This window comes from Schistocerca americana, chromosome X (assembly GCF_021461395.2).
Source record: "Schistocerca americana isolate TAMUIC-IGC-003095 chromosome X, iqSchAmer2.1, whole genome shotgun sequence".
Classification (NCBI taxonomy): Eukaryota; Metazoa; Arthropoda; class Insecta; order Orthoptera; family Acrididae; genus Schistocerca; species Schistocerca americana.
Window position 1 is genome coordinate 729,572,916 of NC_060130.1, and position 14,304 is coordinate 729,587,219.

General features: G+C 28.5%; 2 pseudogenes; one reads left to right on the forward strand and one right to left on the reverse strand.

Moving 5' to 3' along the window:
• The first annotated feature begins 699 nt into the window (after positions 1-699).
• On the forward strand, positions 700-1,407 carry LOC124556279 (annotated as a pseudogene).
• Positions 1,408-1,815: 408 nt separating this feature from the next.
• LOC124556599 lies at positions 1,816-2,788 on the reverse strand (annotated as a pseudogene).
• Positions 2,789-14,304: the final 11,516 nt, after the last annotated feature.

The following is a 14,304-nucleotide window of genomic DNA, read 5'->3' on the forward strand; positions in this document are numbered from 1 at the left end:
AAAGAATTAAAAAAATCATTTCCATGAGAACGAATTATTGAAACTAAAATAGAAAGACCTAAAGCACCTTCACAAACAGAAAAAACCAAAAAAATAACAGGAAAAAAATAATCATAATCAAACTCAATAAGAAAAGCAATAACTAATATAAATAAAGAAAGAACAATATATTCTAATCTCAAAAGGACCATTAATAAATGCTTACGTTTAGAAGAAAAAACATAAACAGCAGCAAAATAAACCAATAAAGAAGTAAAGACAGAGAATATAAACATTAGTTTTAATAGTTTAAAAAAGCGCCAGGCTTGTAAACCGGAAATAAGTCCAGCCCCCACTTTTAAAACTTCAGAGGTGGAAAAGCTTCCATCATCGGTCCCCAAAACCGATATTTTTAATAAACTAACCCCTGAAATGATCAAAATAATAATTATATCACTATCAAACGTAATAAATATTAATTTTATTAAATTAAGACACCCAATATCAATCATGCTTTTCATTATCCTACAAACTTTTCTAGTTGGACTAATAACAGGAACAATAATGGAAAGATATTGATTATCATATATTTTATTTTTAACGTTTCTTGGTGGTATATTAGTTCTATTTATTTATATTACGAGAATTGCATCAAACGAAATATTTCAACCTAAATCAATTACAATAATTATTACCTTAACAATATGAGTATTTATTATAACAACATTAATTATTTTAGATATAATTGTAACTGGACTATTTTTAGCTATACATTATACATCAAATATTGAAATAGCATTTAGTAGTGTAGTTCACATCTGCCGAGACGTAAATAATGGTTGAATTATTCGAACCTTACATGCAAATGGAGCTTCTATATTTTTTATTTGTATTTATTTACATGTAGGACGAGGAATTTACTACGGATCTTACATATACATACACACCTGAATAATTGGTACAGTAATTCTATTCTTAGTTATAGCAACTGCATTTTTAAGATACACTTTACCTTGTGGTCAAATATCATTTTGAGGTGCGACAGTAATTACTAATTTATTATCAGCAATTCGATATTTAGGAACAGATTTAGTTCAATGAGTGTGGGGAGGGTTTGCTGTTGATAACGCAACATTAAATCGATTCTTTACATGCCATTTTGTACTACCATTTATTATTGCTGCAATGGCAGCAATTCAATTATTCTTTCTTCACCAAACAGGGTCTAATAACCCCTTAGGCCTAAATGGAGATATTGAAAAAATTCCATTTCACCCATACTTTACTTTCAAGGATTCTATTACATTTGTATTAATAACATCAATATTAATTATACTGTGCTTGATTAATCCTTACCTCCTAGGGGATCCAGATAATTTTGTACCTGCTAACCCATTAGTAACCCCCGTTCATATTCAACCAGAATGATATTTCTTATTTGCATATGCAATTCTACGATCAATCCCTAATAAGCTAGGAGGTGTTATTGCATTATTCTTATCAATTAGAATCTTAATAATTTTACCATTTTATAATAAAACACCATTCTGAGGTATTCAATTCTATCCTTTCAATCAGATTTTATTCTGAATTATAGTAGTTGTTGTATGCTTATTAACATGAATTGGTAAACGACCTGTTGAAGAAACTTATATTATAACAGGACAAATCTTAACAATTATCTACTTTACATACTTCTTAATTAATTTCATGTTGCAAACACATGAGATAAACTAATTAAGGAATAATAAGTTAATTAGCTTAGGAAAAGCATATGTTTTGAAAACATAAAACTAGAAGTTTAACTCTTCTATTAACTTTTCTTAAAAAATTTCACTAAATAAATGAAATAAATAAAATCTTTAAACCAGCAAAGAAAATAAAAAAAATTCAAAGATAAAGGCAAAAAACTTTTTCAAGCTAAGTACATTAACTTATCATAACGAAAACTTGGTAATGTACCCCAAACTCAAATATAACCAAAGGACATAACAGCAAGCTTAATAAAAAATATAAAAGAATAAAAATCACCGCCTAAAAAATTAAAGCTAATAATATTCTTATAAAAACAATTCTAGTATACTCAGCTAAAAAAATTAAAGTACACCCGCCTGCACCATATTCAATATTAAAACTCAGACTCAGACTCACCTTCAGCAAAGTCAATAGGAATACGGTTAGTTTCAGCTAAACAAGAAGCAAAACAAGCTAAAGCTAATGGAAAAGAAATAATAATAAATCAACAATAAAGCTGATAATTTATCAAATCAAACATGTTAAAAATACCTATTAAAATAATCAAAGATAATAAAATTAAAGCCAAACTAACTTCGTATGAAATTGTTTGAGCAACAGACCGAAGAGAACCTAATAAAGAATAATTTGAATTAGAAGACCAACCAGCAATTATAACGGTATAAACACCTAATCTAGTACAACATAAAAAAAACAAAAATCCATAAGAAAAAGAACATATATAAGTTAAGTAGGGGAAAATCACTCAAACAGCCAAGGAAATTATTGAATTAAAAACAGGAGAAAAATAATAAAGTAAATAATTAGATATAATAGGAATTGGCTGCTCCTTAGAAATTAACTTAACAGCATCACTAAAGGATTGAGGAATTCCTACAAATCCTACTTTATTTGGACCCTTTCGAATTTGGATATAACCTAAAACCTCACGCTCTAATAAAGTTAAAAACGCAACACTAATTAAAACACAAATAACTAATAAAAGAAAATTCAAAATAAACATAAATAAATCATAAAGTATCAATACTATTTGTAGAAAAAACCTACATAAATGAATTCTAAATTCAACACATTAATCTGTCAAAATAGTAATCTAATTAATATTAATCAATAAAATAAAATATATTTCAACCATATGGTCCTTTCGTACTAATATGAATTAATAATCTTAGGATAGAAACCGACCTGGCTCACGCCAGTCTGAACTCAGATCATGTAAGAATTTAAAAGTCGAACAGACCTAATTACTGGGCTACTGCACCCAAAATTTTTCTTAATCCAACATCGAGGTCGCCATCTGCTTTGTCGATATGAGCTCTCAAAAACAATTACACTGGTATCCCTAAGGTAACTTAAACTTATGATCATAGGTGGCGCAGTGGTTAGACACTGGACTCGCATTCGGGAGGACGACGGTTCAATCCCGCGTCCGGCCATCCTGATTTGGGTTTTCCGTGATTTCCCTAAATCGCTCCAGGCAAATGCCGGGATCGTTCCTTTCAAAGGGCACGGCCGTCTTCCTCCCCCGTCCTTCCCTAATCCGATGAGACTGATGACCTCGCTGTCTGGTCTCCTTCCCGAAAACAACCAACCAACCAAACTTATGATCATAAATAATGGATCAAAACAACAAACATAAATAAATGATATAATAATGAAGAGTTTATTTATTCTTCATGTCACCCCAACAAAACATCATCATTAAATATAGAAAGATAAACAGAAAACTATATAAAAGTAAAATGTTAAGCTCTATAGGGTCTTCTCGTCCTAAAGAAAAATTTAAGTCTTTTAACTCAGAAGTTAAATTCAAAAATTTATTAAGAGAGAGTTGATTTCTCGTCAAGTCATTCATTCCAGCCACTAATTAAGAGACTAATGATTATGCTACCTTTGCACGGTCAAAATACTGCAGCTCTTTAAAAAGTATTTTCAAGAGGACATGTTTTTGATAAACAGGCGGAAATCAATTTAGCCTAGTTCCTTACAATAAATTCACAAGGTAAAAATTATATACAAATAAATATACTAATTCTATCATTATTACAAAAATTTTAAAATTAAATCAATAATCTTAATAAAAAACCTAAAATACTTATAAAATCAAAATAAAAAATAATGAACTAAAAGGTAATCTTAAAGATAGCTGGTTTAAAGCTTACTATTATTTTTCATAAAACAAATTATAGGTTATTAACTTCAAAGCTTATCCCTTAAAGAATAAATAACTTAATATTTATACTTAAAAAACGAAATAAAAACAATTAACTTCAAAAAATTAAATTTTTTCTTAGGAAACTAGATATCTTGGGAAACGATTAACATCTCATTTCTATAAATAATTTAATAATAATTATGATACATTAACTATAAATTATTAATAAATCAACCCAAATCGAGACAAGTAAAATAAATACTAAAATTTTGATAAACCCTGATACAAAAGGTACAATAAATAAAATCTACTTTTTAAAATTTAAAATAATATTTCATAAAACAATTACATTACCAATAAACTATAATCTAAAAAATCAATTCTACAAAATATACTAAGACAAAATTCGACAAAATTATTTTTATTAAATAATTAAACAAACAAAAAATAAATATAATAAAATAAATAATCAAGATATCCTGATTTGCACAGAAAAATTTTCAGTGTAAATGAAACACTTTACTAATAAGTTATATCTTGAAACTCTTCCTAGATACACCTTCCAGTACATCTACTATGTTACGACTTATCTCATCTAAATTGAAGCAACCTTAAAATAATAAAATAGAATAATCAATAATGAGAGCAACAGGTGATGTGTACACACCTCAGAGCCAATATCAGTTAAATTAAATAAATTAAATTACTATCAAATCCACCCTCATTAACAGTATTTCACCATCAAATCCGTTATAAACAAAAATCTATTGTAACCCACCTCCTCTTAACTATAAGCTGCACCTTGACCTGAAATATTTTATAATTATAAATCTTGAGAATTATAACTTCTAAAAAGATTCTCTGATAACGGAGATATACAAACAAATAAATTAAGTAGGGTAAATCATGTATTATCAATCACGGGGTATGTTCCTCAGAATGGAATGAGATACCACCAAATTCTTTGGGTTTAAAGACCTTAACCAATAGTACCCTGATAAATATAATTAACATTTAAAATAATAGGGTATCTAATCCTAGTTTATTATTTAAATTTCACAGATTCATAAAAAGAATTATAAATAAATTTTAACATTTCACCTTACAAATCTATATTTTAACCCTAAAAATATAAACAACTGTTTTAACCAATAATATTCACTTGTATCAATCGTATAACCGCAGCTGCTGGCACGAATTATGCCGATACTAATACAAAGAAAAAGTGAATAAACAAGCGAGAATAAAACTTTTGGAAACAAAAATAAGAAATTTGAAAATTTATAAAATTAAGAAAATATAAAAGATTCAATTAAAGAAAAAAAAGAAAAAAACACGATAAATGACTTAAAAAAGAAACGCACCCCCCTGTGACCACAACAACTTCTCTATTATATATAAATAAAGATTAATATGGAACATGTATACCAATAAATGTATTATATTCTTTCTTATTTAATCTTTCTTTTCACTAATAATAAAGAAAGATTAAATAATATAATAAATATATTTTATACAGTTATGTAATTTAATGTAATATGTTATTAATATAAAATGATTTTTATATTAAATTAACTTAAATATCAATTAGTTAAATAATTTAATTATAGAAAATTATGTAATTATATTATTATAATTAATATAATCATTTATATTAATATAATGTTTTATATTTAATATCATTAATTATATTTATTGTAACCAATTATAATACTATTTAATATAAAATTACATATTACTATATAATTTATAATATAATAACCTATTTTAAGCTAAAAACCTAAGTAGCTATAATCCTAGGTAAATAAATGTATTAAATTTAATTAAATGTAATATATTAATATAAATTATATATATATATATATATATATATATATATATATATATATATATATATACACACACACATTCAAATTATCCGAATCGAGATAAATTATTTAGAAATAACCAAAATAATATATAAACAAATTAAAAAAAATTATTAATTTATATATTTAATATAAATGAAGTGCCTCGTTAAAGGGTTACCTTGATAGGGTAAATCAAGTAAATAAAAATTACCTTCATTAAAAAGACTACCTCCTTTAGTATCAAAAACTAATGTGCATCATACACCTTAATGTAAAAAGGTAAGCTAAACAAGCTAATGGGTTCATACCCCATTTATAGAGGTATCAATCCTCTCCTTTTTAATGACCAACAACTCTACAAACTTCTCTTCCTGTCAACATTAACGATAGGAACGATCCTGTCCATTTCATCAAACTCCTGATTCGGAGTTTGAATAGGACTTTCATTTATTCCGGTCCTAACAAGAAATAAAAATATAATATTAAATGAGTTGTCAATTAAATATTTAATTGTCCAAGCAATAGCATCGACAATACTATTATTTTCAATTTTGCTGATTCAAATAAAGTATCCAATATGGTGAGAAACAGAATTTATTCCCTCAATAATAATTAAATCTAGATTATTATTAAAGATTAGGGCTGCACCCTTTCATTTCTGATTTCCAGAAGTAATAGGAGCTTCGAGATGAAATAACTGTTTAACACTAATAACATGACAAAAAATTGCCCCAATAATGGTATTATCTTATTGTATTCAACTAAGAACTTTCATTTGAACAATTATTATTCTAAGAATTATTATTGGGGCTATAGATGGCTTAAATCAAACATCTCTATGCCAACTTCTAGCATATTCCTCAATTAGACATTTAGGGTGAATAATTAGATCCCTAAAGTTAAGAGAAAACTTCTGAGAACTATATTTTATTATTTACTCACTATTAAGATTAATTATGGTCTTATTATTTAAGCAAATAAATCTATTTTTTATAAACCAAATTTATTCAGCCAGAAATGTAAAAACTGAAATTAAATTCATAATATTTTTATCTTTCCTATCCCTAGGTGGTTTACCACCATTCCTTGGATTTCTACCAAAATGAATTGTAATACAATCATTAATAGAAAATAACATAACAACAATTCTAACCATTATGGTTGTATTAACTACAATTACACTTTATTATTATATACATATTACATTCACAGCACTAAGTATGTCATACACAGAAAATTCATGATCTATAAAAATAAAGTCTCAAAAATCAAGAATTATTCTTCCTATAACAGTAATAATTTCAACAATAGGATTAATCTCAACATCAACCTTAGTCTCATTATACTAAGGACTTAAGTTAATTAAACTAATAACCTTCAAAGTTATAATTAAAAGAATAATCTTTTAGGCCTTAGTAAAATTTTAAACCTCTAGAATTGCAGTCTAGAATCATAATTGAATATAAGACCTAAACATGGTAAGAGAGAAACATCTCATAAGTAGATTTACAGTCTACCACCCAAAAATTCAGCCATCTTACCGCAAAAATGATTATTCTCAACAAACCATAAGGATATTGGTACTTTATACTTCTTATTTCGACCGTGAGCAGGAATAGTAGGAACATCAATAAGAATACTTATTCGTGCTGAACTTGGTCAACCAGGATCTCTAATTGGAGATGACCAAATTTATAATGTTATTATTACAGCCCATGCATTTGTAATAATTTTTTTATAGTAATACCTATTATAATTGGTGGATTTGGAATTGACTCGTACCATTAATAATTGGTGCACCAGATATAGCATTTCCACGAATAAATAATATAAGTTTTTGATTACTACCGCCTTCATTAACCCTTCTTCTTACATCTTCAATGGTAGATAACGAAGCTGGTACAGGATGAACAGTTTACCCCCCTCTTGCAGGAGCTATCGCACACGGGGGTGCATCTGTAGACCTAGCTATTTTTTCACTCCACTTAGCAGGTGTATTATCTATTCCTGGTGCAGTAAACTTCAATTAATATACGATCAGAAAGTATAACTCTATATCAAACACCTTTATTTGTATGATCTGTAGCTATTACAGCCCTTCTCCTCCTTCTTTCACTTCCAGTATTAGCAGGAGCTATTACTATAATATAAACAGACCGAAATTTAAATACATCATTCTTTGACCCTGCAGGAGGAGGTGACCCAATTCTATATCAACACCTATTTTGATTCTTTGGACACCCAGAAGTTTACATTTTAATTCTACCAGGATTTGGGATTATCTCTCACATTGTATGTCAAGAAAGAGGAAAAATTGAATCGTTGGAACAATGGGTATAATTTATGCTATATTATCAATTGGGCTAATAGGATTTATTGTATGAGCACATCACATATTCACAGTAGGAATAGATGTTGACACACGAGCATACTTTACATCAGCAACAATAATTATTGCTGTACCTACAGGAATTAAGGTATTCAGATGATTAGCTACACTATATGGAACTAAATTCAAATTCAATCCACCATTATTATGAGCTTTAGGATTTATTTTTCTATTCACAATTGGTGGACTAACAGGATTAGTATTAGCAAATTCATCACTTGGTATTGTATTACATGATACATACTATGTAGTAGCCCACTTCCATTATGTATTATCTATAGGAGCAGTATTTGGAATTATAGGAGGTGTTATTCAATGTTACCCACTATTCACAGCTATAACTATAAATAATACATGATTAAAAATCCAATTTACAATTATATTTATTGGAGTAAACTTAACATTCTTCCCTCAACACTTCTTAGGGCTAGCAGGAATACCACGACGATATTCAGACTATCCAGATGCATATACATCATGAAATGTAGTGTCAAGAATTGGATCTACAATTTCTATTGTAGGAATCATTATATTCATTGTAATTATATGAGAAAGAATGGTTACAAACCGAGCAATCATATTTAGAGCTAACATAAGAAGATCAACAGAATGACTACAAAATAACCCACCTGCAGAACATAGTTACTCAGAACTACGACTAATTTCTAGATTCTAATATGGCAGATTAGTGCAGTAGATTTAAGCTCTACAAATAAAGGTTTGACTTTTTATTAGAAAAATTCATTAATGGCAACATGATCAAATTTATCCCTTCAAGATGAAGCTTGACCATTAATGGAGCAACTATCATTCTTCCATGATCATACTATGGTCGTATTATTATTGATGACGGTAATTGTAGTTTACGCCCTAAGTTATATACTATTTATTGCCTATACAAACCGAAACATATTTCACGGACATTTAATTGAAACAATCTGAATAGCATTACCAGCAATTACGCTAATTTTTATTGCACTTCCATCATTACGACTACCGTATATACTTGATGATTCAGTAGATGCAATAATCACAATTAAAACCATTGGACGACAATGATACTGAAGAAACGAATATTCAGACTTTATAGACGTATAATTTGACACTTATATAACACCAGAACAAGACCTAGAAAACGACGGATTTCGACTTCTAGATGTAGATAACCGAACAATTCTACCAATAAATACGGAAGTACAAGTATTAACAAGAGCATCAGACGTACTACACTCATGAGCAGTACCTGCATTAGGGGTTAAAATTGACGCAACGCCAGGTCGACTAAACCAAGGAACATTTACAATAAACCGACCTGGACTGTTCTTTGGACAATGCTCAGAAATCTGTGGAGCAAACCAACGATTCATACCAACTGTAATTGAAAGAACTTCAGTAAACTTATTTATCAAGTGATTATCTAAGATAATCTAAGGAGTTAGTTAAAATGTATAACATTAGAGTGTCAATCTAAAATAACTAAATAATTAGTACACCTTGAAATACATCAGATGACTGAAAGTAAGTAATGGTCTCTTAAACCAAAAAATAGTAAATTAACGACTACTTCTGATGGGGAAATTTAATCCAAATCCCTCAAATACCCCTCTCATATGATTCTCCCTATTCATTATATTATTGGCTACATTAATGTTATTTAATCAAATAAACTTTTTCTCATTTAAACCAAATCTTATTAAAAGAGCAGAAAAAAGAACAATTGATATAAAAAACTTGAATTGAAAATGATAACAAACTTATTTTCAACATTTGATCCAACAACTAATATCTTCAATTTATCATTAAATTGAACTAGAACATTCTTAGGATTATTATTAATCCCATCAATGTTTTGACTTACACCATCACGGATTAATATTATATGAAATAAACTAAACTTAACCTTACACAATGAATTTAAAACATTACTAGGACCAAAATCATTTAATGGAACAACATTCATCTTTATCTCAATTTTTATTATAATATTATTTAATAATTTTATAGGATTATTCCCTTACACCTTTACTAGAACAAGACATTTAGCATCAACATGTGCAATCGCTCTACCTATATGATTAAGATTTATGTTATTAAGGATGAATTAAACATACCAATCACATATTTACGCACCTTGTTCCTCAAGGAACACCGCCTGCATTAATATCATTTATAGTACTAATTGAAACAATTAGAAATGTCATTCGACCAGGTACGCTAGCAGTACAACTAGCAGCAAATATAATAGCAGGACACTTACTATTAACATTACTAGGAAATACAGGACCATCTATAGCAATAAACTTAATTTCACTATTAATTATTGGGCAAATACTTCTACTGGCTGGCTCTGAGCACTATGGGACTCATCATCTTAGGTCATAAGTCCCCTAGAACTTAGAACTACTTAAACCGAACTAACCTAAGGACATCACACACACCCATCCCCGAGGCAGGATTCAAACCTGTGTCCGTAGTAGTCCTGCGGTTCCGGACTGCAGCGCCTGAACCGCTAGACCACCGCGGCTGGCACTTCTATTAATCTTAGAATCAGCAGTAGCAATAATTCAAGCTTATGTTTTCTCAATTTTAAGAACTTTATAATCTACAGAAGTATACTAAACCTATGTTAACAACTCACTCAAACCACCCATTCCACTTAGTAGATTATAGACCTTGACCATTAACAGGAGCAATTGGAGCAATAGTTCTAGTATCAGGATTAGCAAAATGATTTCACCTATTTAACATTAACTTATTTATATTCGGATTCGGAATTACCCTACTAACCATAATCCAATGTGGACGAGATGTAGTACGAGAAGGGACATACCAAGGGCTGCATACGGGATTTGTATCAATTGGATTACGATGAGGAATAATTTTATTTATCGCATCAGAAGTACTATTCTTTATTTCATTTTTCTGAGCATTTTTAGAAGAAGACTAGCACCTACTATTGAACTAGGGATACTATGACCCCCAATAGGAATTCAACCTTTCAATCCTATACAAATTCCATTACTTAATACAGCTATTCTTTTGGCATCAGGAGTAACAGTAACATGAGCACATCATAGTTTAATAGAATCTAATCATACTCAAACTTTACAAGGACTATTCTTTACAGTATTACTAGGACTATACTTCACTATACTTCAAGCATACGAATATTGAGAAGCACCCTTCACCATTGCAGACGCAGTTTATGGATCAACATTCTTTGTTGCAACAGGATTCCATGGTCTACATGTAATTATCGGAACAATTCTCTTATCAACATGTCTACTTCGACATTCAATAAACCAATTCTCACCAAGACACCACTTTGGATTTGAAGCAGCAGCATGATACTGACACTTTGTAGACGTAGTATGATTATTCTTATACATCTCTATTTATTGATGAGGTAGATAATTGTTTTTCTAGTATAAATAGTACATTTGACTTCCAATCAGAAAGCTTGATATAAATCAAGAAAAACAATCCTGATTTTATCTACAAGAATTTTTATTAGATTTATTATCCCAATAATTGTTATAATCCTTGCAACAACATTATCAAAGAAATTTATTAATGACCGAGAAATAAGATCACCATTTGAGTGCGGATTTGACCCAAAAAGATCAGCACGAATACCATTCTCACTTCGATTCTTCTTAATTGCAGTAATTTTCTTAATTTTTGATGTAGAAATCGCACTAATCCTTCCAATTGTAATTATTTTTAAAACTTCATACATAATAATCTGAACAGTATCAACAATATTTTTTATTGTACTATTACTAGGCGGACTATACCATGAAAGAAATCAAGGAGCCTTACAATGAGCAGAATAAAGGGTTGTAGTTAACTATAACATTTGGGTTGCATTCAAAAAGTATTGATATAATCAATCAACCTTAAATAGAATAAGAAGCGAAATATTGCAGTCAGTTTCGACCTGGAAGGTTGGTAAACAAAATACCCTTATTCTTATTAACTGAAGCCAAAAAAAAGATGTATTACTGTTAATAATATAATTGAACAATTAAGTTCCAATTAAGGAAGTGTAAAGCCAGTATGAAAGCTGCAAACTTTTTATATTGGCGGTTTAACTCCATTAACATTCCTAAAATTTATATAGTTTAAATAAAACATTACATTTTCACTGTAAAAATAATATATGTATATTTATAAATACCTAAAAGTAAAATTACTTCCTTAACATCTTCAGTGTCACGCTCTAGTTATAAGCTATTTAAGTAAACGAAAAATAATACCACCAAAATAAATATTCAAAAAATAAAAGTTAAAAGATAAATCTTTAAATTAGAATCATATCAACCCTGTATATGACCAATTAAATAAATAAATAGTCTATATAAACCTTGACCACCAAATAATTCACCTCAATCATAATCAAATGATTTAGATGAATAATAACCTAATTTTAAAGGAATATATATAATAAACTTAGTTGAAAGAAAGGGTATAAACCATGTAGAACCAGCAAATCTGACAAAAGAGAGTATACTTAAAGAAAATAAATTTTTTGAAAAATCAAAATTAGAAATGAGATAACCCAAATAAGCACCTAAAACAACTACAGTAATAGTTAAAAACTTTAAATAATAAGGCAAGGCAATCACATGAGGAACAGGGAAAATTAATAAGGACAAGAGGCTACCACCAAAAACAGCAACAAACAATAAACCAATTATACCAAACGAAATATAATAACCCTTATCATCATAAGAAAATCTAGAATAAAAATTATTATCACCAGATATTGAATAATAAAAAAGACGAAAAGAATAAGAAGCAGTTAAACCAGTAGAAAAGAAATAAAGAAAAAAATCAAACAATTAATTCATCTTAAACAAACCATCTCAAGAGTTAAATCCTTTGAATAAAACCCTGCTAAAAAAGGTATACCACACAAAGACAAACTAGAAACATTAAAACAAACTGAAGTTAAAGGTATAAAATTAATAATTGAACCTATAAAACGAATATCCTGAGAATCCTTTAAATTATGAATTATTGAACCTGCACACACAAACAATAACGCCTTAAATAAAGCATGAGCTAATAAATGAAAAAATGCATGTTTTGGATAACCCATAGCCAAAATTCTTATTATTAAACCAAGTTGTGTTAAAGTAGATAAAGCAATAATTTTCTTCAAATCAAATTCAAAATTAGCCCCCAACCCAGCAATAATTTAGTTATACAACCAATTCAAAGTAAGAATCAACTGCAATAATAAGTATCTCATATTGGTCTGAAACGAATTAATAAATAAACCCCAGCAGTAACAAGAGTAGAAGAATGAACCAAAGCAGAAACAGGAGTAGGAGCAGCCATAGCAGCAGGAAGTCAAGAAGAAAAGGGAATTTGAGCTCTTTTAGTTTTAGTTGCTAAAACATTTAATATAGTAATAAGCTTTATTTCAAAAGAATTAGAAATAAAATCATAATAATAAATATAATTTCAACCACCAAAATTCAATATTCAAGCAATAGAAATTAAAATAGCAACATCACCAATACGAGTAGAAAGTGCAGTTAACATACCTGCACTAAAAGATTTCACATTTTGGTAGTAAATAACTAAACAATAAGAAACTAAACCCAAACCATCTCATCCTAATAAAATTCTAATCAAATTAGGACTAATAATTAAAAAACCTATAGAAAGAATAAATATTAAAACAATAACAATAACACAATTTATATTCTTTTCTCCCAATATATAATCCTCTCTATAATAAATAAACAAAGAAGTATATATATAACAAAAGACATAAAAATAAGAGACATTCAATCAAAAATTAAAGTCATAACAACCATAGAACCATTTAAATTAAAAAGTTCTCATTCAACAAAAACTCTATAATCCATTATTAAATAATAATTACCCAAAATAAAAATTATAGTTCTAGAAAAAAATAAAGAAAAAAACTCAAAGAACAAATAGAAAATAAATTCATGGCCTAAAATGAAAAATTCATATCATTGATTCCACAAAACAACATTTTTAATTAAAATACTTGAGCAACCTAAACAAAAAAATACTCGCCCTTCAAACAAAGAATGTTTAAAGGGAATCAATGTAAAAGTAAAAGATGATATTCACGAAAATAACCAAGAGAACAAGTATAAACACCAGAATAATAATTACCATGCTAAGAATAA